The following is a 23,749-nucleotide window of genomic DNA, read 5'->3' on the forward strand; positions in this document are numbered from 1 at the left end:
GGAAAGCTATGACACATGCTTACTTAGAAATCTTCTTTGGAGATGGATGTGAGAGAAATTGAACAAAATTATGCTGGCAGGTCTTCATTTTCTTGGTGGGGTTGGAGTGAGGTCATCTACTGAGAGTGAGCAGGGTGGGCTGAAGCACAGGACATTATGGAGAGAGGCAATACGTCTGAGCAATTGACACAAAGATGGAAAAGGGCACTAACCAGGAGTCAGCTCCCAAATTACTGGAAGCTACTGCCAAGGGATTTATGTATTTTGGGAGAGATGCTGAAGAGGTCATGCTGGTTTATGGGAAACAACCTAATTAGGAAAGTTAATCAAATGCAAAATTATCCCAATGAATTCTATGCATTGCAAAGCCAAAGAGTGATGATTCGAGGGTTGCCTGCTGTTTTAGATTTGTATGCTGCCAACCCTCCTCTGTTACCGCAGATAATTGTGCTGGCTCCATAGAGTGTCTTTCTATAAACATGTGCAGGGCGTGTCACACGTTTTGTGGGTGCCGCTTTTCTCTAGGCAAGCTCACTGCTTTTAAAACAGTAGTAGTATTTGTGGTGGTGCTTGGAAAAAGGACAGAACAGCCAGACACGAAGCCATCACAGCCTTCATAACGGTGCGTGAGTGATAAAGGGTGATGTCCTAATTCCTGAAAGTATGTACCATCCATCCCCCAAATATCAGCTTTGAAGCCTCTTATTAAAATTTGCCTTCTTGTTTGCTAGAAGCACAAATGGGTGAGGGAGAGAGCTGACACTTTCATATTTTTCTTTCATACCAGTGCAATTGAAAATAACTGTGCTGAGAAAGAATTACAACTACATTTAGTCATAATCTTGATGTAGTGAAAAAATCATTCCAGCACAGGTTTTGGAGTCAGACAGCTCTGGACTACAAAACCAGCTCAGTTATCTGGGGTCTGTTGAGTTCTGTAAGCTTCAGTTTTGTTCTCTGTATTATTGGGCTAACTATATGTACATAAATATGTGTAAATAGAAAATAGAAAGATAGGTTGATAGAGATAGGTAGACAGACAGGTAAATAACAGAGACTAATGATAATGATTGTGACGATGATGATGGTGAAGATGAATGGATGCAGAGAGGGAGAGGCAGTGAGAAGGAGGCAGGAGGAAAAAAGGGAGGGAGGAAGGTAAGAAGGAAAATGCACATGTTATTCATGACATGCGGGTTAAGAGCACAGGTTCTGGAGTTTGACTGCCTAAATTAAATTCAGGCAAGACGTTTCAGTTACTAGCTGTAGGACCTTGGGCAAGGTATTCCTTATAGGATTGATTGTGGGGATTACATTTAATAATCCTATAAAATCTCTGGCACATAACCATATTAATAACCAATGGCTATTACACAACTACTCTATGTCGGTTACCCAACTAAGCAATCTATGTGCATTAACCTATCTAACTCTCCCATCGTTGCCATGAGGAAGATGTCATCCCTATTTTCAGATGAGATGACGAGGCTTCCAGCAGCCGTATACAGCCAGGAGATTCATGCATTGTACAAATCCAAGACTGCCATTCACAAGGACTATATAGGGCTGGGACTTTATGGAAATTAAATAACTTGCCCAAGGTTACATGGAAATCAAAAAGTAGATCAATTACTTAAATTTAGGTGATGTGTATATATGACGCCTAAATACGGGCTTTTAACCTCAGATACATTCTACCATAAGTATTTACTATGTTACCCAAATTGGCTTGTTGAAAAATCAATTAAGTGTTCAGATAATTAGAGAAGAAAAAGAAAAACTCTTGAAAAGATTAACTTGACATGTCTCCATTTCTTCTCTGTCCCCTCAGTCTCAGGCACTGCACAAATTCCATTAGCAAGCCTATGAAGCCAGCTTACATGGGATTTCAAATTCTTTTGCACAGACACTCTGGTTATTCCCTAATCTCGATTAACTGGGTGTGACATGTTCTTTCCTAATCCATCTGCAAATGCCCCTTGTTTTCCAACCAGTGTGCTATCAGCCACTCTTGATTCTTTGTCCATTAGTGTTTGCACAGGAAACAAAAGCCAATTTAAATCCTAACGCTAGGAAATCTTAATTAGGAAGTCAATATGCTGTGCTCTTCCTCCCTGCTCTGACAAATTTCATTGCCGAAGGCCTGGCCTCAGCACAAAGTCAAGAGAATGAAGACACCCATCAACATTTAGATAAACAGGCCTGGAATTGACGGCACCACGTGCAGGTTCTGCCTCACCAGGAGTTATCAGCATCCCACCTTTGCCTGCTCTTCTTTCATGATTTTAGCCCACCGTTCTCCCCATCTCCAGACTGGGCTCAAACCCAGCAAGTAAGAACACCACGAGCAAAACAGTTGAGGAACCCCTCTGTCCATGGTTCTGAAAAATTAATGCCTTGGAAGTGTCTTCCTTCCTTTCTTTTAATGCAGTGACTTTTGTCCAGTCACTGGGAGGAATGAAGAACCAAGTGAGAGAAGAAGTGAATAGAGGGTGAGGGCACGAGAGACAGAGACAGACAGAGAGATAGAGACAGAGACAGAAGCTGCTAGGTAGTAGGGAGGAAGCAGGCTATAACCACTAAAAGAACACAAATTGTCAGGGAGAAAAACCGACTTCTTACGTCATTTAAAAATAGGAAATATTCTTTATTCTCAGAAGTTAGGGGACAATATAGAGCATATAATTTATAACCAAATACACACACAAATATATGAACCACCCTTCTCACTACTCTGAGTGAGGCCATAAATCCTTCGAGGGTACCTAGTATCAGCATATACCCTCCTGATACCTACAGCTGAAATCTCAAAGCATCTTCACAAGGTCCAAAGCACCAAGGTTAGATCTATTCATTTACTTGCAGAGCTTCTCTGTTTACTAAGCCTCTTTTAATACAGTGACTCCTGTCCAGTTGCTGGGAGGAATGCAGAACAGAATGAGAGAAGAAGTAAATCGATGAGGGGGGTATTCAAGAGACATAAGCCTCTTGAAGTGAGTGCTCTCTTTGTCTTTCTTCTCTCAAGACTTAACAGATTACCAATTACATATTAGAAATTCAATAATGTGTGTCAAATGAATGAATGCAAATTAGATCAAGCAAATAAGCAACTACAAAACAAAAAGACAACTGTCTTAATTGTGTATATAGGACAGAGTATAGTGAGAACATAAGAGAAAGATCCTGCCTGGGACAGCAGGGTAAGCATCATCAATTAGGTAATGGTTAGGCTGGTACTTGAGGGATGAGGTGGACAGGCTGACTCACGTGTGTGGCTGTTCCAGGAAAGCATGTGCAAAAAGACAGTGATGCAGGAAAGCATGATTCCCTAAGGAAACTCTAAGTGGTTGGATATTGGTGGAGGATTATACATGACGGAAGGAGAGGAGGGTGATACTGGTCAGAACGGCAGTGGCGTGTGGAGTCACAGAGTGGAAAGTCATCTTAAATTTGGCTACATGGATCCAGAGCTCAGAAGAGAGGTCTGGTCTGAAGATACAGACTTGAGATTGATCAGCAAATATAGGGTATGGATGAGTTTATCAAAGGAAATTATGTACCGAGAAGAGATGTCTACCATGGACAGAGCCTGTGAAGCATGCCAGCTTTTAGGAACAAGGCATATGACCAGAATGCCAGAATGAGGATGAAAGACATAGCCAGATTTGGGAAGAATCCCAGGACAGAGCCCTTTCAGGTAAATATGTGGCCTTCAAAGGTGGGTGCACATGCCCCTGGGGATGAAGTCTTTTCAAGAAACGTTTGGACAGGCATAGTTTTCAAGAAATCAATGTCCTGATAGTCAGCTTCCAAATGTATTCTTTCCTAAAACTGATACGCCTAAACAGGCTCCTGCAGAGGCTCTCTGCTTCCATGTTCTCTTTCAATCATCTTCTTTCACTTTAAAAGAAAGACATGCCCTTTATTCATCTTGAATTTTACCATGGTGTCTTGCCTAGAGATATGAAAACTTACCAGGCACTAATGGGTCTGGTTGAAATACTGGAGTGCGGGAAGCCACACTAAATCATGGGGCTCCACAGGACTGCCTTGATTTGCCTGTCCTGTAAACATTTCTGATAAGGGCAAAGCTTAGTGTTAGAAATCAATACTTTGACCCATGCCTAACGATATTCACCTAAGAATGCAAAATATCCTGTTATCCAAAAATAAATTACTCTTGTATATTTTTACTATATGATGGTAAGTTTCTAATTGCTTATGGATACATTTAAGCACAATGCCACAGTTTTATTTTAAAACGTTACTATTTATAATTCACTGAAAATTACTTCCTTGGCAACTATTTAAACTTAAGATACAAATTGTAGGTGTCAATTCAAAACCTTTTGAGGGGACATATTATTGTCCACAATTATTTTTAGATTTAATAAGCAAAAATATTCAGAGACTACTACTAAGCCAAAAAAAAAAAAAAACAGATATAATAAAGGAAAAACCTAAGGTGCAAAACTTCAGTTTTTTTTCAGGTCTGACTTAGTTTTAAGTACTTGCCCCTCTCCAGCTATGACAGCAAGCTTATTCCTGGTCTGACGATAAGCCACAGGAAAGCAGCCGAGGTAGACAATGCTCTATAGAAGCCCACCATGGAGGATAGGCACAAAGCATAGAATCCTCCATGTGGAAGTAACTTCTTAAAGCACAGAATTTACACTCTTCACCTTCACCTCCTCCCTCTGGCTCTCTTCCAGGTTCTAGGCTGTTGGATGCTGCTCTATGAGGCAGGAACATTTCAAGAAGGAGGGGGTCATTAAAAGAGTTTCCTTCACTTACACACTAGCTAACACGTAATTAGCAAGAGCCTCTACCCCAGGCATGTTTTGAGTGGGAAGGAAGGCTTCTGTGTAAAAGATCCATTTGAACTGAGATCTAAATGAAACCAAGGAACTAGTGATCAGAAGATCCAGGAAAGACCATTTCAGACAGGGTAGACAGCAGGGACAATGGTCCCAAAGGTTGAATTAATTTTAACATCTTTGATGAAGAGAAAGAGGACCAGCATGACCAAAATACAGTGAGTATTAAATAAGGTATGAAAATAAGTTAGAAAAGTAGAAAGGCACCAGAACATGCAGTGTCATGACAAGGAATGTGCATTAATTCTAAGTGTTAAAAGAAGCCAGTTGAGATTTTCATCTAGGGGACATAATCTTTTGGGTCACATTTTTAAAAGATCATTCTGATGCCAATGTGAAGATTATAAAAACTGGGTAATCACAATGGGTTACACCCATGAACAGAAAGACAGAGATGCACACACACACAATTATTTTCTCTCCCTTGTGTAACTCTATTAAAATATAATTAACATATTTCCTGATTTTTAATGATCTCCATTCTAACTGGTATGAGATGGTATCTCATTGTGGTTTTGATTTGCATTTCTCTAACGTCCAGCGATGATGAGTTTTTTTCATGTTTGTTGGCCGCACAAATGTCTTCTTTTGAGAAATGTCTGTTCATATCCTTTGCCCACTTTTTGATGGGGTGGTTCGTTTTTTTCTTGTAAGTCAGTTTAAGCTCTTTGTAGACTCTGGATATTAACCCTTTGTCGATTCTGGATATTAGCCCTTTGTCAGATGGATAGATTGAAAAAATGTTTTCCCATTCTGTAGGTTGCCTGTTCACTCTGATGATAGTTTCTTTTGCTGTGCAGAAGTTCTTTAAGTTTTAAGGCATACACCCAAAATAATGAAAACAAAGGCACAACAAAATTCTCAAATTTGGAAGTCACATGAACAAGTGGTAAATGACTTAGCAGATTCTTCTGTTGGAAGTATGGAAAACTGCAAACAACTCGACTTAGATAACAGAATACTCAGAAAGCTCAGAAACTGGTGCCATTAGATAATTTACAAGCAGGAGAAAAGAATATAAAAGTAAGAAAGATTGTTAAAAATTGTCTTAAGTTTACAGATATGCAGATCACCTTTCTCTTGACACAAAGTTGAGTAACTGGTCTCCACTTTGAAAAAGACAAAAGGTTTGTTTCTCTGGAGAGGGTAAAATAAAGGAAGATCTTTAATAACCAACGAGTCAATGAAGAAATTTAAAGGAAAATTTAAGAATATCTTGAGACAAATTAAAATGGAAACACAACATAAGAAAACCTCTGAGAAGCAGCAAAAGAAGTTCTAAGAGAAAAGTTTCGGGTAATAGATGGTAACATTATGGAAAAAAAAAAAAAGAAAAATCTCGACAATCTGAAATTATATCTCAAGGAACTAGAAAAAGAACAAAATAAACCCAAAGTTAGCAGAATAAATGAAATGAAAAAGATCAAAGCAGAAATAAATCAACTAGAGAATAGAAAAAGTATAGCAAAAAAATCAACAAAATTAAGAGGTGTTTTTTAAACAAATTAAACAAAATCAACAAGCTCTGAGATGGATTAACTAAGAAAAAAAGAGAAATGATTCAAAAAATAAAATCGGAAATGAAAGTGGAGATATTACAACAGACACATCAAAAACAAAAAGGATAATAAGAGACTATTATGAACAACTATATGCCAAATATTGGATAACCTAGAGGAAATAAATTCCTAGAAACATACAACTTACCAAGACTGAATAAGAAGAAATAAAAAGCCTGAACAGATTAATAACAAATGAAAAATTGAAGTAGCAATTTAAAACCTTCCAACAATAAAAAGGTCAGACCAGAGCATTTCACAGCTGAGTTCTACCAAACATTTAAAGAAGAATTGATATGAATTCTTCTTAAACTATTCCAAAAATAGAACTAGAGAGAATACTTCCAAACTGATACCAAAGCCAGACAAAGATACTACAATAAAAGAAAACTGTAGGCCAATATCTGTAATGAACATACATGCAAAAATCCTCCATAAAATACTAGCAACCAAAATTAACAACACATCAAAAAGACTATACACCATGACCAAGTGGGTTTTATCCCTGGAATGCAAGTTTAATTCAACATACACAAATCAATTAATGTGATACACCACATTAACCAAATAAAAAATTTAAAAACACATGATCATTTAAATAGATGCATAGAAACACTTGACAGAGTTCCACATCCTTTCCATGATAACAACTCTTAATAAATTAGGTATAGAAGGAAATTTTCTCAACATAATAAAAGTTATTATGAGAAGCCTACAGCTAACATCAAAATCAATGGGGGAAATTAAAACTCTTCCTCTAAGATCTGGTGCAAAGACAAGGATGCCCAGTCTCTCTGCTTTTATTCTACACAGTCCTGGAATTACTAACAAGGGCAGTTCAACAAAAAAAAAGAAAGACATCAAAATCAGAAAGGAAGAGGTAAAACTACCCATATTTGCAGATGACATGATCTTATATGTAGAAAAACCCTAAAGACTACACACATACACACACAACACACATACAACTGTTAGAACTAATAAACAAATTCGCTAAAGTTGCAGGATAAAAAATCAACATACAAAAATCAGTTGCACTTCTGTACATCAATGTCCTATCTGGAAAAAAAAAATTTTAATCTCATTTATGGTAGCATCAAAAAATGAAATAGTAATAAATTCAGTGAAGGAGCTGAAAGATCTGTACACTACTTAACTAAGATATTGATGAAAGAAATTGAAGAAGACACAAATAAATGAAAAGATAACCCCTGTTCATGGATTGGAAGAATCAATATTGTTAAAAATGTTTAAAATTCCAAACTGATTACAGATTCAACCCAGTCCCTATCAAAATTCCAGTGGCATTTTTCATAGAAATAGAAAAAAATTCTAAGATGTTAAGGAATCACAAAAGATCCTGAATAGCCAAAGGAGTTCTGAGAAAGAAAATCAAAATTGGAGGCATCACACTACCTGATTTCAAATTATATTACAAAATTATCATAATCAAAACAGTATGATACTGGCATAAAAACTGACACATAGACTAATGGAAAAGAATAATGAGTCCAAAAATAAATCCATAAATTTATGGTGAATTGATTTTAGACAAAGATGCCAAGAACACACAATGAGGAAAATAAAGTCTCTTTAATAAGTAGTTTTAGGGAAACTGGATATCCACAAATAAAAGAATAAATTTGGACCCTTATCTTAAATCATATACAACAATCAACTCACAATGGATTAAAGACCTCAACATAGGACCTAATATTATAAAATTCCTAGAAAACAGCACAGGGAGGAATCTCCTTGACATTGGTCTTAGCAATGATTAATTGGATAGGACACAAAAAGTACAGGCAACAAAAGCAAAAGATAAACAGATGAGACTACAACAAACTAAAAAGCTTCTGTACAATGAAAGAAGCAATCAACAAAATGAAAAGGCAGCTTATGAATTGGGAGAAAGTATCTGTAAACCATGTTTCTGATAAAGGGTTAATTTCTCAAATATATGAGGAACTCACACAATTCAATAGCAAACAAAATAAAACTAAACAACGAGAAAACAAATAACATTAAAAATGGGCAAAGAACCTGAATAGACATTTCTCCGGAAAATATATAAAAGTAGCCAAAATATAAGAAAATGCTCAACATCCCTAATAATCAGAGAAATGCAAATGAAAACCAAACTGAGATATTACCTCACCCCTATTCAAACTTATTATATAAAAGACAAGAGATAAGTGAGTAAGAGTGTAGTTGACATGATCCTATATGTAGAAAATAAAAAAGGGAATTTTTGTACACTATCGGTTAAGAATGTAAACTGGTACCACCATTATGGAAAATAATGTGGATCATCTCTTAAATATTAAAACTAGAACTACCGGCCAGGCACACTGACTAACGCCTGTAATCCCAGCACTTTTGGAGGCCAAGGAGGGCAGATCACCTGAGGTCAGGAGTTCAAGACCAGCCTGGCCAACATGGTGAAACCCTGTCTCTACAAAAATACAAAAGTAGTCAGGTGCGGTGGTGTACACCTGCAGACCCAGCTACTCTGGAGGCTGAGGCAGGAGAATCACTTGAACTCGGTGGGCACAGGTTGCAGTGAGCTGAGATTGTGCCACTGCACTTCAGCCTGGGTGACAGAGCAAGACTCCATCAGAAAGGAAAGGAAAGGAAAGGAGAGGAGAGGAGAGGAGAGGAGAGGAGAGGAGAGGAGAGGGGAGGGGAGGGGAGGGGAGGGGAGGGGAGGGGAGGGGAGGGGAGGGGAGGGGAGACGGGAAGGGAGGGGAGGGGAGACGGGAAGGGAGGGGAGGGGAGATCGAAGGGAAGGAAAGAAAAGAAAAGAAAAGAAAAGAAAAGAAAAGAAAAGAAAAGAAAAGAAAAGAAAAGAAAAGAAAAGAAAAGAAAAGAAAAGGAAGGAAGGAAGGGAGGGAGGGAGGGAGGAAGGGAGGGAGGAAGGGGAAAAAAAGAAAAGAAAAGAGAGAAAAGAAAAGAACTACCATACGAGCCAGCAATGCCTCTTAAGAGTATATATCCAAGATAATGAAATCAACATACCAAAGAGATATCTGCACTCCCATCTTCACTGCAGTATTATTCACAATAGCCAAGATATGGAAACAACTGAAATGTTCTTATGGATGAAAACACTGAGGTGTATATGTTTACAATGGAATATAATTCAGCTTTAAAAGAAGGATATTCTACCATTTGGGACAACATGGATGAAACTGGAAGAGATTATGTTAAGTGAAATAAGCCAGACACAGAAAGAAAAATACTGTATAATATCTCTTATATGTGATTTTTTTTTTAAAGGAAGAAACTCTCAAATACACAGAAAAAAAAGGGTAGATGGTGATTATCAAAGGCAGCTAGGGGTGGAGGAGATAGGGAGTTGCAGGTCTAAAAGTAAAAAGTTGCAGTTATGTAGAATGAGTAAAACAAAGCTCTACAGTATTGCATGAGGACTGCACTAAAAGAGTAGAATTTAGGTGGCATAACCACCAAAAAATAAGGTAACTATGTGAGATAATGGATATGTTAAATTGCTCACCTATAGCAATTATTTCACTATACATATGTATATCAAAACATCATGTTGTACACCTTAAATTTATAAAACAAAAAAAATTTTAATTGCCAAGGTCATCGAAGTCATGTGACAAAGTCAAAATTATACTCCCATATGTACATATTACATGGTGATGACATGTAATCTATTAAAAGTCCTGGAAAAGGAGAACAAAAAAAAATTAAAGAGAGGCATCTAAAATAAATCAAGAATATATAGAAATAGCATAATTTTTCAGATTTGAAAATTTATTGAATGCCCAGCACAAATGGATCCAAATAAACCCAAATTAAATGACATAATCATGAAATTTTAGAACACCAGAGACAGAGATCCTTTAAGTTCTCAAAACAGAATGGGCAAAAATAACACATATGAAAGACAAATGATCAAAAAGTCTTCAGGCCAGGTGCAGTGGCTCACCTCTGTAATCCCAGCACTTTGGGAGGCTGAGGTGGGTTGATCATGAGGTCAGGAGTTCAAGACCAGCCTGGCCAAGATGGTGAAACCCTGTCTCTAATAAAAACACAAAAACAATTAGCCGGCATGGTGGTGGGCACCTGTAATACTAGCTACTCAGGAGGCTGAAGCAGAGAATTGCTTGAACCTGGGAGGCAGAGATTGCAGGGAGCCAAGATCACACCACTGCACTCCAGCCTAGGCGACAAGAGCAAGACTCCATCTCAAAAAAAAAAAAAAAAAAAAAAAGTCTTCAGGCTTCTTAATAGCAACACCAGATACTAGAAGGAAGTGGTACTTTGAGGGGGGCAGAATGTCTTTAAAACTCATTAGAAAATGTATTTTCAAGCTAGAATTCTATACCTAGCTAACATACCAATCAAGATATGTTATTTATTATTGTTCAGACATGCAAATCCTTTTTTGAAGTTCTATGACTCCTTTCTCAAGAAACTACTAGCAAACATGAACCACAAAGTAGAAAGAGTAACCCACAGGGAAGATACCGGATATTAGAAATAAGAGATAGTCTCCAGGAAAGAGGTGAAAAGAATCCCCAGAATGACTGATAAGGAATATTACAAGATGAGATCTGTGCTCCAAGAATAAAAGGGCTAGTAATCCACGGTGGAACAGACCTAGAGGCTCAGTGTATATTACTCACAAATATTAAATAGGTAGAAAACAACCAAAACATCTTTACATCTTGAGAAAAGAAGAGATTTAGACAAACGGAAAAGACTAGATTCAATTACTAATAAGAACATAGAAATTTAAAAGACAAGACAATCAATAGCTCCAGGGAAAACCAAGTTTACAGGAAAGGAAAAGTAATCGTAATGTACTACATTGCTCAACTGTGAATAGCATTTACACAGTCATGATAATATAAACAAACAATATTGATCTAATCAAAATCATGGTGTTGATTAGGAGGATGACAGTATGGCAAGGATATGCACATCTTGGCCAGGCTCAATGGTTCACGCCTATAATCCCAGCACTATGGGAGGCTGAGGTGAGAGGATCACTTGAACCTGAGAGTTCAAAACCAGCCTAGGTAACAGAACAAGACTCTGTCTCTACAATCAATAAATAAATATGCCAGGCCTGCTGGCATGTGCCTGTAGCCCCAGGCACTCAGAAGACTGAGGCAGGAAGATTGCTGGACCCCAGAAGTTTGAGGCTGCAGTGAACCATGATTACAGCATTGCACTAAAGCATGAGCGACAGAGTGGAACTCTGTCTCAAAAATAAATAAATAAATAAATAAATGCATGTCTGGTGGAACCAATTCTTAGATAATGTCTAAAACTGACAAATCAACAAGTAGCAAGACAAGCTAATCCTTTAGATACAGAAAAGTAAATATCAAAATTGTCCATTAAAAACTTACAAGTATGGTTTCTGGGGAAAGGAAGGCTAGACAAAAGGGGCAGAGAACTGGCATTTTATGCAAGAAAGCTTGTACAACGATTTAACCTTTAAACAATACGCATGAAGAATAATATTTTACTAGAGCTAAAGATATGAAAGATAAGGTACACTTATGTTGAGCCATGTGCTGTATTAAGCAGTCTGCACACATTATCCTCATTTAGTTTCGCAGCAATTCTACAAGTTTTTCCCTGTTATTATTTCTACTTGACAGATGAGACAACTGAGGCTCAGAGGGGTTAAGTAATTACTGTATGATTACAGGGCTTGTAAGCAGCAGAGCTGGAGTATAATCCAGCAGACTGGATCTAGTGTGACCACTCTCAAACACTCTACCAAGGGTTCTTAACATTTTCTAAGCCTTTACCCCTTGGCATTCTGGTGAAGCCCAGGATCTCCTTTGTGTCAGATGTTGAAAATATTAAAAGCCCATAGAATTCCAGTAGAGTCTAATTGTATCTCGATAGAGTTATCAAAATATTTTAAAATGCAACATGACAATATATGCGCTACCTTGTTACCACATTAACAGCACGTTTCAGTGATGGGTCTAATATCTACCACAATTCCAAAGTAGCCATGAGCAATAACACTAATGGAGTATAAAAATATCAGTTTCTATTCTTGACAAAGTCTCTCAGGTACTGCTAACACAACCATGTATTATTCAGCTGCCTGTATTCAAGAGTAAATTGTGGGAAGACATTAGTGAAAAGAAAAATGCAGTATTTTCCCATCCTAGTTTATAGATCCTGCAAATGCTATTCGTGAACCCAAGAATATACACCATGCTATACTCTCTCTCTCAACTTTGATAAAGGTATAACTTCAACTTTAAAAATTAAAACTTTAGGGAAAAAGGAAAATAGCACCTGCTTTAATAAGACAAGAAGGGAAGCAAGGAGACTCATTCAGGTGTGAGTGCCACAGCCATGGGGCATGAAACTCCCAGGTGTTTGCCTGACTCTGCAAATGTCTCTTTCCCACACCAACTATAGTCATTGGCTGTATCAGTTATCTGTTGTCACAATAATGCCATGTAACACACAACCACAAAACCTCAGTTGCAGACAATAATAGCATTTACCATTTGCACATCTGTCGTGTTCAGGAGGGCAGCTCTTCTGACTCCGTCTGGAGTCAGCTGTGTGGACTTGCCCACATATGTGAGAGTTGCCTACTTGTCAGCTACTCTAGGATAGTTCTGGCTGGAGTAACTGGGCAACCATATTTCTCTCATCTTCCCACAGGCGAGCCCGAGAATGTTCTTATGGTGATAGCCAAGGTGCAAACGCAGTTCCAATCACCTAAACATTTTTTAAATTTCAGCCTGAGTCACATTAGCTAACATCCCAGTGGTCAAAGCATGTAACTTGGCTAAACCCAGCATCAGATTCAGAGTGGGAAGGTGCTACAAAGTTCCATGGTTGCCGTGTGGATATAGGGAGGAGAAAGGAATTCGAACCATTAATGCAATTAATCTATCACATTGGGTCTCCTGCCAAGTCTTATTTCATTGCGTTCTCCCTCTTGACTTCCATAGAGCTGCCCGCATCACTAATCTAATAACATCGAAGGGCTGGTGTGGTCTTCAGAGCCCATGATGACCCTGAGTTCATTTTATAACAACCTGAAGTGCAGCTATGAGTTGAGCATGGTTGAGGAAGTCAATTCCCAAGCTCTCGCAGCTGCTGCCAACCAACCAACAGTAAATTGGAGAAACTTTTCTATCTGGACCTCCCACATGGTAGCTTACAGTGTAAACCAGGAGAGTACAAACAAACTTCTCTTAACTTTCCTTCACCAACATTGGGGATTTACATTTGTTCATCACCAAATAAAAGATAAGTGTGGTACTCTTTTCCACAGGACACCTACAAAGAAGGGAAGGAAAGAAAGAAAGAGAAAGGAGAGAGAGAAAGAGAGGAAGAAGAAGAAGAAGAAGAAGAAGAAGAAGAAGAAGAAGAAGAAGAAGAAGAAGAAGAAGAAGAAGAAGAAGAAGAAGAGGAGGAGGAGGAGGAAGAGAAAGAAGAGGAAGAAGAGGAAGAGGAAGAGGAGGAGGAGGAGGAGAAAGAAGAGGAAGAGGAGGAAGAGGAAGAGGAGGAGGAGGAGGAGGAAAACCTTGTCTATTTTGAATTACAGGAATTTCTCAGGCATTTTATTTCTCTACTACCGTCTCTACTTCTTTTTAAGTGAAAGTGATTTGAAATAAATTATTAGCAAGCCGAGGTGCTGTGCTGAGAAAAATCACATAGGGACATAGCTAAAACTCATCTCAACAGGTGAAAACCTTGCCAATTGGCAAAACTAGACACTTTCGGCCTAAATGTCAGGAATGCATTATTGATTGCACTAATCTGCTCGAATTCTTTAATGGCTCTTTACTGCCTACCAAAATATTTAGGCTGACGTTCAAGACCCTTCACAATCTAGCTTGAACCAACTTTTCTAAGTTAATGTAACAAACTTCTCTTTGTATGGTCGGTGCTTTAGCCAAACCAACCTACACACAGTATGTGTTTCTCATCTCTGAATTTGCTCAAGAGATCCTCTCTGCCTAAAAAAATTATTCAAGCCTCTCGTCTACTATCCAAGCTTACTTGTCCAGATCTTACCCTTCGATCAAGGTCAAAGTCAAATACCACTTCCATGTGTTCAATAAGAAATTATTAAAGGACTCTTAATTTCCAGACACTTCCTAGAGGGTCAACTAATAGTTCTCACTTAATTTTCAGGAGAGTGTTCTGAAGACTAAGTAGAAGTGGGTTAAACAAATGGGGATAGACAAGGAGTGGGCAGATGAGAGTGTTCCAGGCAGAAGCACCAGCATTTTCAAACACAGTGATATGAGAGAAGTGGCAGAGTGTGTTCAGAGGACCATGAGTGTTCAATACTGATAGGGAGATACATCATCTCTTCTCTTGCAGTCTTTCAGATGGCCTTTCTTCATCCTTTACTCACTCCATCCCAGGGGAGATGGACTGACTTATCTGATTGGTAAATTTGGAAAGAATAAGATAGATCCCCCTTATTTTCTTGGGAGCAAATTACATGCAAAGAGTGGGAGTTCTATGCATATTCACGTCATGCATTTAATATTTACTGGTTGAAGATTCCCTGAGCCTGCACTGCCTTTGGCTGGATGGGTAACTTGCCCAGTTCAAGGAATTCAGCTAGTGGGTCCATGCTACTCACACAAGCTGTGTCATCTAACTTAGCTCTTATCACTACGAGAAGTGATATCTTGGTATTCTGATTCCTTTGGGTTATTTCTCTCAATGTGTTCAAAACCCAGAAGAGAAAGGATAAACCTGTGCCTGGGCTCCTCAGAGATTCCAAAAGCCACAGCTAGATCGTAGGCAACAAGTGGGAGGCACAGGCAGGTACATAACAGGTGGGAGACAGGGGAGAGATTACCATGGAGAGTGCTGTATCCCATGCTATAGGTCTAGCTTTGTTCTGAGGGCAATGGAAAGTCCACAATGGATTTGAAGTAGGAGAGCAACAGAACAAGATTTGCATTTCAGAAAAAAAGTTGTTCTGACAGAAGAATGGATTGGAGAGTGGGAGATGAGGAAGCGGGTAGGCAAGACTAGAAGGAGGAGATCAGAGGGAAGATTGAGAAACTGGATGGAGAGATCATGATATGGATGAAATATCTGTGCCTCCATCCCATATTAGGTTTCATACACTGAAACCTAAGCCCCAACGTGGTGGTATTAGGAGGTGGGGATTTTGGTAGGTGATTAGAGTATGAGGGTGGAGCCCTCATGAGTGGGATTAGTGCCCCTATAAAAAAAAGACTCCAGAGAACTCGCTTGCCCCTTTCACCATGTGGGGATACAGCAAGAGGAAGGCCATCTATGATCCAGTAAGAGGGCCCTCACTAGTCACAAAATATGCTCTAGATTTCCAGGCCTCTCGAGCTGTGAGAAATAAATTTCTGTTGTTTACAAGCCACCAAGTCTATAGCATTTAGCTACAGCAGCCTGAGTGAACTAAGACAGTTAGGTATCTGTCTCAGTCTGTTCACGCTGCTATAACAAAATACCTGAGCCTGGGCCATTTATCTTGCTGTGTCCTCACATGGCAGAAGACGGAAGGGGGAAAATGAATGGGCCAGCCCCTTCAAGCCCTTTTATAAGACAATAACTGCATCCATGAGGGCCTGCCTTCATGACTTTATCATGTCCTAAAGGCCCCACCTTTTAATACTATCACATTGGCAATCAAATTCCAGCAAATGAATTTTGGAAAACACATTCAGACCACAGCAGTAACAATTCTAGAGATACTGGAGGAATTTCTTTATGTGGCTCCCACCAACCTTCCCACCAACCCTCCCTATGGCAACTTAGCAAGATCCCATCTCAAATAAGTAAATAAATAAAAAGTAAATCTGAAAAGAGGGTGGTAGCAGTTAGGTATTGCTACATAAAAAACCACTCTCAAAACTTCTCAGTTTAAGACAGCCATCATTTTTTTTTTTTTTTTTTTTTTTGAGACAGAGTCTGGCTCTGTCGCCCAGGCTGGAGTGCAGTGGAGCGATCTCCACTCACTGCAAGCTACGCCTCCCAGGTTCAAGCCATTCTCCTGCCTCAGCCTCCCGTGTAGCTAGGACTACAGGCGCCCACCACCGCGCCCGGCTAAATTTTGTGTTTTTTTAGTAGAGACTGGGTTTCACTGTGTTAGCCAGGATGGTCTCGATCTCCTGACCTCGTGATCCGCCCGTCTTGGCCTCCCAAAGTGCTGGGATTACGGGCGTGAGCCACCGCGCCAGGCCAAGACAGCCATCATTTTTTATTGCTCATGGATTTATAGGTAAGACGGGTGGTCCTGCTAGTCTGGGCCGGGCACAGCCTGTATCAACCTCCTCACTCCTGTGTCTGCAGTCATCTTGCAGGTGGCTGAGGATTGAGCAGTCTAGGATGACTGTCAGCTGGGGTGCTGAGGACTCCTGGACCATGCCTCTCTCATCATCAGGAGACTAGCCTGGATTTGTTCTCATGATGGCAGGACAACTTTCCAGAACAAATCAAAGCATGCAAGGCCACCTAAGGTCTAGACTCAGAACTGGAACGTTACTTCTTTTGTATTCTCATGGCCAAAGCAAGTCGCAAAATCCATCTTGAAGAGATAAGTAAGCAGAATCCACCCCGCAGGAGGAACTGAAAAGTGACACTGTTAAGGGTATTGATATAGGGAGGTGTGGCAAATTGGAGACATTTCTGTGATATCTACCATCGGGAGTTTTCAGACTCAATTTTGGCTGGGGCAGAACAATCCCTTTACCAACAGTGATCAAGATAGAAATTTGCTTGATGTTTATGGATGATGATGAGGAGGAGGAGGAGGAGGAGGATGATGATAATTCAGGTAACACATACTGCAACCCTACTGTGTGTTCTTTACAATATGGGGTAGATGCTGTTGTAATCCCCACTTTAAAGCTATGGAAATTCAGTGTTCACATGGGGACGAACCTTACTCCAGGTTATGTAGCTACCAGGTAAACCTAGAAACACACATACAGAGTCATCACCTGGAACGCTGGACATCTGGCTTGGCCCCAAGCTGAAGAGAAAATCTCTCAGAGGTTTCTGTCCCTGGCGGGGAGCCACAGAAGGCTTTTCTTTTCATTCGGGTCTCCTTTTCCTATTGTGTCTTTCTCTTTTTGTCCCTCTTAATTATCCTTATTCCTGTTAAGTCTATTTTTCAGATTTAGTCCACAATGTTTTATAATAAAAGACTTTTCCACTGCTTTATAGAGACACAGAGAAGATTAACAGTTAATTTAATGTTTGTAAAATGCCTTGAGCACCTTGGAATTAAATATGTCATATGCAAGTAAATAAATAAAGGCTTTAGAGTGTAGAGACATCAGTCTTCCCTGAATCACATGCTCAGAGCATCTAAATGCATGCATACACACAGCCAGCTGGAAATCTACTGGTTCCACTAGGCGGGCACCAAGTGACCCTAGAATTTACACTTTCACATGTGGTATTACAAGGAAGAGAGGAAAAACTAAATTCCATCACCCACTATATTTGCTACCTCTCTATGGACAAGATGAAAATCAATACAAATGCCTTCCTTAATGTTTAATAATTCAAGTCTTCCCCATCCTACTCCCCCTTTCATTTGCCCCTTTCCCATCCTTTCCATTCCCTTTTTTCCCTGTCCCCACTGTCTTCTCAAAACTACTCCACTTCTCCAGGATCCAACCAGCCAATGGATGACTTGGCAAGGAAGGGAGAAGAGAAGAATTTGCTTTTAAAAAGAGACAGCAAGGCTGGGCATGGTGGCTCAAGCCTGTAATCCCAGCACTTTGGGAGGCCAAGGGAGGCAGATCACAAGGTCAGCAGTTTGAGACCAGCCTGGTCAACATGGTGAAATCCTGTCTCTACTAAAAATTTAAAAAAATTAGCTGGGCGTGGTGGTCCATGCCTGCAGTCCCAGCTACTCTGGAGGCTGAGGCAGGAGAATGCTTGAACCTGGGAGGCAGAGGTTGCAATGAGTGGAGATGGCACCACTGCACTCCAGCCTGGGCAACAGAGCAAGACTCCATCTCAAAAAAAAAAAAAAAGAGAGAGAGAGAGCAAGAGGGAAAGATAGCAAAACATTTGAAGCTTATATGGAGACTATCTCTAATATATTAACATTACTCATTATCATTTTATATTGATAATGAGTTGATCAGCACTACCATCTCTGGCTGTTGCAGAGAGAGCTTCCACTCATGCTACCCAGGGCCAGGTTCTTGAATCTCAGCCTAGTGTCCTGTGAGAACTCAACATTCATGGAAGCCTGGGGTTCAGGGAACCTCTAGAACTTATAAATTAGGTGAAATTGCATGTCAACTTCATGTGTCATTGTGGTTTGCCCTCAACCCAATGAAAACATCTTCTCTGTGAAGAAACTATTTCAAGTCTTGAACAACTGAAATGTGAGTGGATTTTTAGGATAACATTTATGGTTGCCAAGGTAAGGTGGACTTAGAGCCAGATGAAGCGAATCAGATGAGAAAGAGTCTGCAGTCATCAGGCCAACTCCTCCAACCTCATGGTACATTTTTGTGAATTATTTCCCTCCTGAGGCTGCTCTTGATTTTTATTTTGACCAGATTAGAGGACCAGGCAGAGAACACATCACATGAGTGGCTCTAACCTCCCACAGCTATAAAGGAAACATGGAATGGAACATGGACACAGAAACCAATGTATGTTGGGTGTCTCTAGGCACTAGTTTTGTTGTTTTACATTATCTCATTCAATCCCCCATGCCCTTCAACAGTATTATTAGAAGAACTCAGAAAGCAGCATTTGCACATCAGAAATGTTATTATATGCCAAAGCAGGTGGATCGCCTGAGGCCAGGAGTTTGAGACCAGCCTGGCCAACGAGGCGAAACCCCATCTCTACAAAACAACACAAACATTAGTCGGGCGTGGTGGCATGTGTCTGTAATCCCAGCTACTCGGGAAGCTGAGGCAGGAGAATCACTTGAACCCGGGAGGCAGAGGTTGCAGTGAGCCGAGATTGCGCCACTGAACTCCAGCCTGGGTGACAGAGTGAGACCCCATCTCAAAAAAAAAAAAAAAAAGTTATTATATGCATTTTACACATGGAGTTGGTGAGGTTGACTGTCTTGCCCTACACCTCTCACACAGCTCTTAAATGGACCATGAGCTCCCTAAAGAGAGGGCAAGATCTTACTCCCCTATGCTTCCCAGTACCTAGCATGGGACCTGGCAGAAAATAGGCATTCGGTACATATTTGCTGAAGGATAATTAAGAACGTGGCAGAAGTGGAATTCAGATCCATTCCTATCAGTCTTCAAAATCTTTGCATCTTTCCACAGAGCCAACTTATCTCTGTGTGTAAGATCACAGAGTTTTGTTTGTTTGTTTGTTTAATTTTAAGTTCCGGGATACATGCGCAGGATGTGCAGGTTTGTTATATAGGTAAACGTGTGCCATGGTGGTGTGCTGCACCTATCAACCCATCATCTAGGTATTAAGCCCCATGTGAATTAGCTAGATCACAGAGTTTTTGTCTTGGCATAGGAAATGCCCACAACTGAAAATATATTAAGCTATTTGTCTATTCATTCATTCCTTCCTGAAAATGAAGTATCATTGGAGGCATCGTCTTTGATAGAACAGGTATCGTTTATTCCTCTCATACACTTGTACTTTCCCTTTTCCTCCTTCCAGAGATGGGTCTTGACCTAGAGCCTTTCTCAATACTGGATTCATTCATTTTCTAATGGAAAGCTATTTGAATAAGACCCTTGGATTCTTGGCAAACTACCTATTTAGGTATAAAAACTGTATGCAGATGGGAAATTCTTATTACTAATTAGAGGTGGGCCCAATCCCACAAACCTCCGCATGACCTTTATCTTGCTCATCCCTTTACCTAGAACAGTGCCTGAAACTTAACAGAAACTCAGTATTTTCTGAATGAATGAGTGAATGGAATCCCCACATCGCAGATGGCAAACACATGTGCCTTCACTCAAACCTCAAATCACTTTGAACCTCACTAATGATCCTAGTAATCATCCTGTGAGGCCAAGAGAGGGCCTCTTCCTTCCACACAGCACCCCAAGCAGCAACTACCAACCTACTGAAGGCAGCATTTGCAAAGAAATTTATTTACACTTTTTTGTGGTTGTCTACCCTGGAAAGCTGAGCTGAGTCACACATCATTAAGGAAGACCTATGCCTGTCCCTCTGGCTTAAGGCCAAGGCTAGAAGACCTCACCCAAGTGGCCTATTCCTCTGTGGCTTTATTTCTAATGGGTCCACAACCTAGTCATCTGATATGACCCAGAGATGTACTGGAGCTGGCTTGGATTGGCTCAGGAGAACAGATTGTCCATGTCTCTTTCCACATCTGCATTCAGTAACTTCATGGTTGGCAGCTTGAAAGCAGCCACAGGTTGGCGTATTTACACCATGGGAATCAGCAAGGGCTACAAATCCAGGCTTGTTTGTGTGTATGTATGTTTTTCTGAGACCCAGGTGTTAAGCCAGCACATCACTTCCTTGACTCTCTCAATTCCAGGAACCAAAGGAAATGAAGAAGAACAAGTCCAAAGGGGCTGTTTTTTCCTCACCGAGAATAGAAGTGGCTAAACCACTCACGGAAGGCTTCCTTCCAAGTGGTCCCAGCCTGGTTCCTTTGTTTGTTTGTTTGTTGAGATGGAGCCTTGCTCTGCCTCCAGGCTGGAGTGCAGTGGCGTGATCTCGGCTCACTGCAACCTCTGCCTCCTGGGTTCAAGCGATTCTTTTGCCTCAGCCTCCCAAGTAGCTGGGATTATAGGCATGTGCCACCATACTCAGCTAATTTTTGTATTTTTAGTAGAGATGGGGTTTCACCATGTTGGCCAGGATGGTCTCGATCTCTTGACTTTGTGATCTACCCGCCTCGGCCTCCCAAAGTGCTGAGATCATAGGCATAAGCCACCACGCCCAGCCGCCAGCCTGGTTTCTATTTGGCCTTACAAGGAAAGTAGAGGAAAGGAAGCAGCCCGGGTTACCAAAGAGATAGAACAGCTTGCTACATGGAAGAAAGAAGTTTTAGCCTCTTTGTTCTTCCTGTGAAAAACTCCATCCGTACTCCTAAGCAGCTGTGAACACCACGAGAGCCTCTTTTTCCAAGTGGTAAAGTGAGGTTGAGTGGGAAAAGGACCTGGAGAGACTCTTTTTTTTTCATCCTTTATGCTTTTTGTACTACCTGCATCAGAATCACCTAAGAGGCCTATTGAAATTTTCATTACCCAGGCAGCACCCCGCATGAGCTGACCAAACCCAGAAAATAGGATTTAGAAAAACGTATTCCAATGGACACAACCAAATGACTCTTAGGAGACAAGTGATTCTTAGGTGGCTAAATTGAAACAGACTTACTCAGGGAGGTTATTTAGAATGCACGTATCTGTGCCCCACACCAAGAGATTCTCGCCAGTAGGTCTAGAGTGGGCCCCTAAAACCTATGGTTTGATAAAGCTTTCTAGGTGATTTTGATGACAGTTGAAGTTAGATTTTGTAATCAACACATATTTTTCTCTCTCTTTCTCTTTTTTAACAGGATGAACTTTTTTTTTTCCCCGAAATTCCTGACTTGGCAAAAACAGGCTTCATTTAACGTAGAAAATCTGGATACCTTCTTTAGATAAACACCATCAAACTCTTGCAAAACACAGGCATTATGCTCTTTGTTTGGACTGGTTTCATTTAATCCACAAGATAAGCCTACAAGATATAGCGATAGGTGGTATTACTATTCCCACTTTACAATCAAGGAGACCAGTGCTTAGAGGCATAGTTATTTGTATAAAACCAAAAAACTAAAAAGAGGCAAAGCTGGAATTCTTACTCAAACAATTTGATACTAGAACTCACACTTTTAATTACACGTACTGCCGCCCAAATGTTTTCATAAATACAAAGATAATAACTTAAAAATCTCACTGAGTGAGCAAAAGGATTTTAAAAAAAAGAAAAACGAATACTGAAAATTTCTCCAAAATATAAAATTCTACTTTTCTGCATATTCTTCATATAGAAGTCTGAACTGGTTACAGTAGATTTATATGGGTGGAAAGCAATCAGAATAATTGGTTTGCGTAGAGCAAAGTAACCAATAAATTAGCTTGAACATGACCTTTCGGAGGCAGCCTTGTATTTTGTTCCAATTCTCTGGCCCTGTTTCCTAGCTCGTTAATTGGTAGTTTGTTCTCTAGTCAGGCTGCCTGTTTCTGACACTGGGTAATGCATTATGAGATAATCTACTTTCTGTGACTTCACACAGTTCCCATGGCAACCGTCAATGCCATTTCCCTGCAGGATGGCTGCTTCGTTTGTTTCAAATGTGTTGCAGAAATGTAAACATCTTTGATTTTAAAAATGTCCAGTAAAAGGACCGTCCACACAAAGAATGACATTTATATAATTACAAGAAGGAAACAATCTATAATTATTCCAACTCCTTTCCCCTGGATTAAAAAAAAAAAAAAAAAAAGGTGTAGGGTTTTTGGTTTTGTTTTTGTTTTTTTCTTTTTTTACCTTTTTTGTTTGGGGAAAGAAAAAAGGAAAAGGTTTGCTTAACAAGACATAATTGAAGAGACACAACACTTCTGTGGAAAGACCTTGTTCATTAAAGCTATAGTTCATTAGAGTTAAGATGGTAACATTTCTGGAAGGAAATAACCACATCCATCAACCCAACCACCACAAATACAAAAAACATACTTACCTAGAACATCACCAGAGGTGACCCCGCCATGCTGACATTCAGAATTAATAATCCAAGATTCTCTTGGTCAACGGAAAGAGTTCTTTTTATTTAATTCTTGCTGGTTAGCTCTCTGTTCTTCAAAGTGAGCTCTAGAGGAAATTGCTCATCTCAAGATGTGACCCCAAAGCAAAGGAAGTCAGCATACAGATCTTTTTTTTTTAAGTTGTATTGAGGTGTCATTGATATAGTTTAAAAACTGCACATATTTCATGGACACACTTGGATCTCTTTGGGCATAGCATCTGGATCTTGCTAGCATCTATGCTGTGTTCTTTCTTACTTATTTGCCCATGCTGTTCCTTCTGCTTTGCATGCTTTTCCCATCTTTTAGGTCAGCTCATTCCATTCATCCTTCAGAATTAAATTCAAGTATCACCTCCTCCAGCAAGCTGTGGTAGGCAGAATTCAAAGACAGTCTCTCAACATCGCAGCCTCCCAGTGCACACACCTTGTAGAACCACCTCTTCTCGAGTGTGAGTGGTACCTATGACTACAGTGAACCATCTCTCCTGAGATTAGGTTTATCCAAAGGTAGCTTATCCAGAGAGAGCCTGACCTAATCAGGTAAACTC

At 40.0% G+C, this 23,749-nt stretch overlaps 1 long non-coding RNA gene across 2 annotated transcripts in view; it reads right to left on the bottom strand.

Annotated features, from left to right (window-relative positions):
* The window catches only part of LOC144332232 (uncharacterized), a 198,277-nt gene extending 175,637 nt beyond the window's left edge, over nt 1-22,640 (bottom strand). For both annotated transcript variants that reach the window (XR_013400133.1, XR_013400132.1), the window contains exon 1: nt 22,545-22,640. This is a non-coding gene — a long non-coding RNA (uncharacterized LOC144332232). The remainder of the gene's footprint in view (nt 1-22,544) is intronic.
* Nucleotides 22,641-23,749: the final 1,109 nt, after the last annotated feature.

Source organism: Macaca mulatta, chromosome 10 (assembly GCF_049350105.2).
Source record: "Macaca mulatta isolate MMU2019108-1 chromosome 10, T2T-MMU8v2.0, whole genome shotgun sequence".
NCBI lineage: Eukaryota > Metazoa > Chordata > Mammalia > Primates > Cercopithecidae > Macaca > Macaca mulatta.